The following is a 6,000-nucleotide window of genomic DNA, read 5'->3' on the forward strand; positions in this document are numbered from 1 at the left end:
CCCCCTTCCATGGGAAGTTAAATATTCAATTTACATAAGGTGACATTTATGTGACAATTAAGAAGATTCCCCGATGGAATGTTGTGAACACATTTGCTTATAGGAGAAATAAATCTAATAATAAACAAACTCATAATAACAGCACAAATCCTCTGACAGGGCGGATTGTCTACCCAACAAAGAGGGAGATGATGGATGCTGAAATAAGCAGTTTTTGCAACAAGAAAGAAATATGAGCTCAGAGTCACTGCAACATTTCTTCTTCCTTGGCCTTCATTCACAAGGTCTGAGGATAATTGTCTGGCAAGAGGATGGTCTGGGTATTACCTCCCAATTAGACCTGGCTGTGGCTCTCAGTGGTCAATTGGTGGGATTTTTCCCTAGCCAAGTTCGGAGTCTGGAAACAGGTGTTGCAGACTTGGAGTGTGCAACAAAATGGTTAAATACTTAGGTTCTAATCCTGGCTTTGCATTTTGGAAGTTGTGTGATGTGGGCAAGTGAATTCATCTCCCTGAATCTCTTTTTCCTTTTGGGTAGAAGGGGGTGGTTGGAGGGTTGCTGAGGCCATGTGTGCACATATACATATATGTATGTATGTACATATACATGTGGTATGTGTAAAGCAGCAGCTGGCACAGGGTGCATAGTGCTCATTAGCACTTTGCCTGGTACCTAAGTGGGGTTTTTCTTGGAAGGGTGAAATTGTTCTCTGAAGCTTGATGGTCAAGGTCCAGATGTCCATTCTGGGGTGGGAGTGAGGGTACCAGTTTACAGTGGCGCAGTCTAAAGAGATGACCTCCAGAGATGAATGAGGGAGGGGTGACCATTTAAAGTGCACCTGCTGTGTACTGGTGATTTTGTAAGCTATTCCATCTCATCCTCCCCCAAACCCCTTCTTACCTGTTCAGAAAGGTTTAGTAACTTACCGCAGCCATACAGCTAGTAAGTGCTGGCAGAATTGGCTCCTAGGTCTAGCTGACCTTGACACCTACGTGGTTTCTATTTTACCACACTGCCAGAAAGAAAAAGTATTACTATTATTGGTTTGATTGGGGATGGGGGGATCTGACTGCTGTCTTGGCAAGAAGAATTTTATGAGCGGTACTTTGCTTCTGAGGTGGTTCCCTGACTTGGGGTGAGACCCAGGCCTTCTAATGAGCCCTTGAAAATACCTCTTGCTTAGGACTATCAAAACCCTTGGATTCCCACAGCTCTTTGCTGCTGTTTAAGGTTAACCTTGGAAGCTTTAACAGAATGATAACGATAAAGCTAATTGTAACTCCTTAATCTTTATTAAAAGTCTTACAAATCATTCATTAACTTTTTTTTTCCCCCCTTTTTCCACAATCTCTATTTGGATGTAATCATTCATTAACTTTTTACGGGAAAGAAATGAGAAGAAACAGAGTTCTTGAGATGTAATCCTTCGTTTTTCTCAACAAGCCTCCCGTATGCCAGGCACCATTCTTGGTGTTGGGGACCCAGCACACGCACACACACAAATAAGTAAATAAATAAAATAAACAAATGAGGGGTGGGGCAGGGAGAGCATCAGGAAAAATAACTAATGCATGCTGGGCTTAATATCCAGGTGATGGGATGATCTGTGCAGCAAAACCACCACGGCACATGCTTACCTATGTAACAAACCTGCACATCCTGCACATGTATCCCAGAACTTAAAAAAAAAAGAAAGGTAAAAATGTTAGCTGCTAGAGTGAGCAGGTTATTAAAATTGGACATGATTTTATTCTAAACTCCAAAATATAAAAATATATATTATGCTTGAAAGTGATTAAGTGCTGTGGAGAAACTCTTAAGTAGGAAAGGGTGATACACAATGTGGGAGTGCAATTTTAAATAAAATAGGGAAGTTCTCACCGAGAAGACAGTCTTTGAGAAAAGGAGGTAAAGAAGTGAACTGTATGCGGGAGTATGTGTGTATGTACATGGGGGAAGAGAAGCCAGCTGTTCTTAACCTGGAGACCACAGACTCTCCTCTCCATGGGTCTGTGGATAGAATTCAGAGAATCCTTGACCTTAGATGAGAAAAAAATTACAACTTTATTTTCACTAATTAAAATGTAGCATGTTCTTCAATTATGAATACAGATAACAAGTCAGTGATATTAGCAACACCTGTGACGTTATTGCTGGTAGAAATCACAGATATTTTCATATCACTAGAATTGTTGCAAATATCTTAAAATATTACACTTCATGAGTAATTTATTGAAAAAAATATCATTTTACTCATCACTACTCCAAAATCATGGTGCTAGCTCTTGTAATTTAATGAATTAATAGAGAAGCACATATATACTTTGAGAGTTTTATTTTGAGATTGTATTTTTATTTTTAAAATACAAAATACAATATTTTGAGAGTTGTATTTCAATACAATTGGTTTTCTTTATAATTCGTGGAACTTATTTTATGGATTTAAAGATACTCTACTCGGAAGGAGTCCACAGGTGTCACAGACTGCCAAAATAGTCCATGGCACATGCACAAAAAAGGTTAAGAACCAAGGTCTCTAGAGACCAGCAAGTGCAATGCCTCCGAGGCAGGAATGTGCTTAATATGTAAATGAAAGAGATTATATAGGGCCTTGTAGGTTGTTCTTAGGAAGTTGCCTTTTGCTGGAGTGATAAGGAGAGTTTTGAGTAGAACACTGACATGATCTGACCCTGGGTTTAACAGGTCTCTTGGCTGTTACATGGAGAACAGATTAAAGAGGCAAAGCTGAAGCAGGAAGGCCAATTAGGAGACCACCTGAATAAACCAGGTGAGAGATGACTGGACCAGAGCGGTAGCCATCGAAGTGGTGGAAAGCGGTCATCTATGTTTTGAAGGTAGCTCTGACAGAATTTGCTGATGGTGTGAGAGAAAAAGAAAGAAATCAAGGACAGTGATAAGTGTTTTACCTTGAACCAATGGAAAGATGGAGTTGTCATTAACTGAGATGGAGGAAACTGGAAGGAGTAGGTTTTAGGGGATTAGGAGCTCAGTGTTGGACATATGAAGCTTGAGATGCCTATTAGACATTCAAGTGCAGCCATTGACAGGCAGCTAGACATGAAGCCTCAGCTCAGGGGCGAGGTCTGGGCTGAAGATGTCATTTGAGAGTGGTCAGTGAGCATATGGATGGTATTTAAATTTGAGATCATCAACTAAGTGAACATAGAAAGAGAAGGGGCTCAAGGATGGTGCCCTTCAGCACTGCAGGGTGAAGAGGTCTGGAAGATGAAGAGGAATCAGCAAAAGTGTTGTAATGTTGTTTAAAAAAAAAAAAAAAAAAGCATTCAAAGAGGTAGGAGGAATATCCTGGAAGCCAAAGGAAGTGAGAAAGAGTTTCAGGAGGGAGGAAAGCCTTATGTCCAAAGCTGTGGAGGGGTCAGACAAGCTGGAGGCTGAGAATTGATCATTGGATTCATCAACATGGAGGTTACTGGTGTCCTTGACAAGAGCCATGTCAACGGAGTAATGCTAGCAAAAGCTTGATTGAAATAGTTCAAGATAGAGAGGGAAGATTTCTAGTTGTCACAACTTGTTCTCAGATGCTAGCTGAAAATGAGATGTCCTCTGTATAGATTTATCTGTGAATGTGTATAGAGATGAATAACTATGTATCTGTAGAAATTTAATTCAAACAGCTTTTGTTGAGGATCTTCTATGTACTAGGCATGGTAATGGATGCTATAAATACTGAGAGAAATAAAACACATTAATTGCCTTCCAGGGGTCACAGTCTAGCAAACTTTGTTGGCACACGAAATACACACAAATCAATATACATGACTAAATACACATAGTCACTCTAGACATCAGTTTTTCATGTGTAATAGACAATGTGATTAAAACTATGGATTCCGGAGTCAGGCAATCCTTTGTTTGAGTCCTGCCTCCACCATTCTCCAGCTCTGTTACTTTGCACAAGTCAATCAACTTCTCTGTGCCTCAGTCTCCTCCTCTGTAAACTAGGGATGCAATGAACTTTAGTGTGGATGGGGTGTATGGGAAGCATGTTAAAAATGCAGATTTTTTTTTTTTTTTTTTTTTTTTGAGACAGTTTCTTGCTCTGTCGCCCAGGCTGGAATGCAGTGGCACGATCTGGGCTCACTGCAACCTCCGCCTCCCAGGTTCAAATGATTCTCCTGCCTGAGCCTCCCAAGTAGCTGGTATTACAGGCACACATCACCGTGTCCAGCTAATTTTTGTATATTTAGTAGAGACAGGGTTTCTCCATGTTGGCCAGGCTGGTCTCAAACTCCCGACCTCAGGTGGTCCACCCGCCTTGGCCTCCCAAAGTTCTGGGATTACAGGCGTGAGCCACTGTGCCTGGCCCCCGCCTTTTTTTTTTTTTTGAGATGGAGTCTCACTCTGTCGCCCATGCTGGAGTTCAGTGGCACCATCTCGGCTCACTACAACCTCTGCCTCCGGGACTCAAGTGATTCTCCTGCCTCAGCCTCCTAAGTAGCTGCGATTATAGGCGCCACCACCATACCCAAGTACTTTTTGTATTTTTAGTAGAGATGGGGTTTCACCATGTTGGCCAGGCTGGTCTCAAACTCCTAACCTCAAATTATCTGCCCACGTTGGCCTCCCAAAGTGCTGGGATCACAGGTGTGAGCCACCGTGCCTGGCCAAAAATTGCAGATATCTGAGCCTTATCCCCAAAGGTTCTCAGTAGGCAGGTCTGGGGCAGCACCTGCAACTTCTTTTTTCAATTAAAAAAAAAAATCTGCAGCTTTTTATTTTTTTGAGATTACAGGAGCCTGCCACTGTGCCTGGCAAATTTTTTAGTAGAGATGGGTTTTCACCATGTTGGCCAGGCTGGCACTGAACTCCTAACCTCAAGTGATCCACCCACCTTGGCCTCCCAAAGTGCTGAGATTACAGGCATGAGCCACTGCACCCAGCCAACACCTGCAGCTCTTAACGAGCGATTGGTCATTCATGATGTATGTGGCATTCAACCACACTTTGTGAAACACTGAGAGCATGTCCACATGCTTCCATGCACTGGCCTGGCACTCAGTCATTGCTCATTAGACAATAGCTATTCTTCCAGGGGTCCTGATTCGGAACAAAAATTCTTTTATTTTAGTTTTGTAGAGACAGGGTCTTGCTATGTTGCCCAGGCTGGTCTTGATCTCTTGGGCTCAAGCAACCCTCCCGCCTTGGCCTCCCAGAATGTTGGAATTACAGGTGTGAGTCACTCCACCTGGCTAAAAAAAAATACATATATATATATATGTATTTTTTTTTTTTCTTTAAGACACAGTTTCACTCTGTTGCCTAGACTGTAGTGAAGTGGCACCATCTTGGCTCACTGCAACCTCCGCCTCCTGGGTTCAAGTGATTCCCTTGTCTCAGCCTCCCGATTAGCTGGGATTACAAGTGTGCACCACCACACCCAGCTAATTTTCTTTTTCTTTTTGAGATGGAGCTTCGCCCTTGTTGCCCAGGCTGGAGTGCAATGGCACGATCTTGGCTCACTGCAACCTCCGCCTTCTGGGTTCAACTGATTCTCCTGCCTCAGCCTCCCGAGTAGCTGGGATTACAGGCACCCACCACCACGCCAGGCTAATTTTTTGTATTTTTAGTAGAGACGGGGTTTCACCATGTTGGCTAGGCTGGTCGTGAATGCCTGAACTCAAGGGATCCACCCGCCTCGGCCTCCCAAAGTGCTGGGATTACAGGCATGAGCCACTGTGCCCTGCCTAACTTTTGTATTTTTTTTTAGAGATACGGTTTCACCATGTTGGTCAGGCTGGTCTTGAACTCCTGACCTCTAGTGGTCCACGTGCATTGGCATCCCAAAGTGCTGGGATTACAGGCGCGTGCCACTGCACCCAGACTAAAAATCCTTTGAAATAACTTGCAGTATATGTCCAGATGCAGAAGTCCAGCATACCCTAAAAACCCTAAATTGAGAGAATAGTATAAGATTGGTTCAGCATTCATTCCCTGAATATTTATTGCCTGCTATGTTCT

This window comes from Chlorocebus sabaeus, chromosome 23 (genome assembly GCF_047675955.1).
Source record: "Chlorocebus sabaeus isolate Y175 chromosome 23, mChlSab1.0.hap1, whole genome shotgun sequence".
Lineage (NCBI taxonomy): Eukaryota > Metazoa > Chordata > Mammalia > Primates > Cercopithecidae > Chlorocebus > Chlorocebus sabaeus.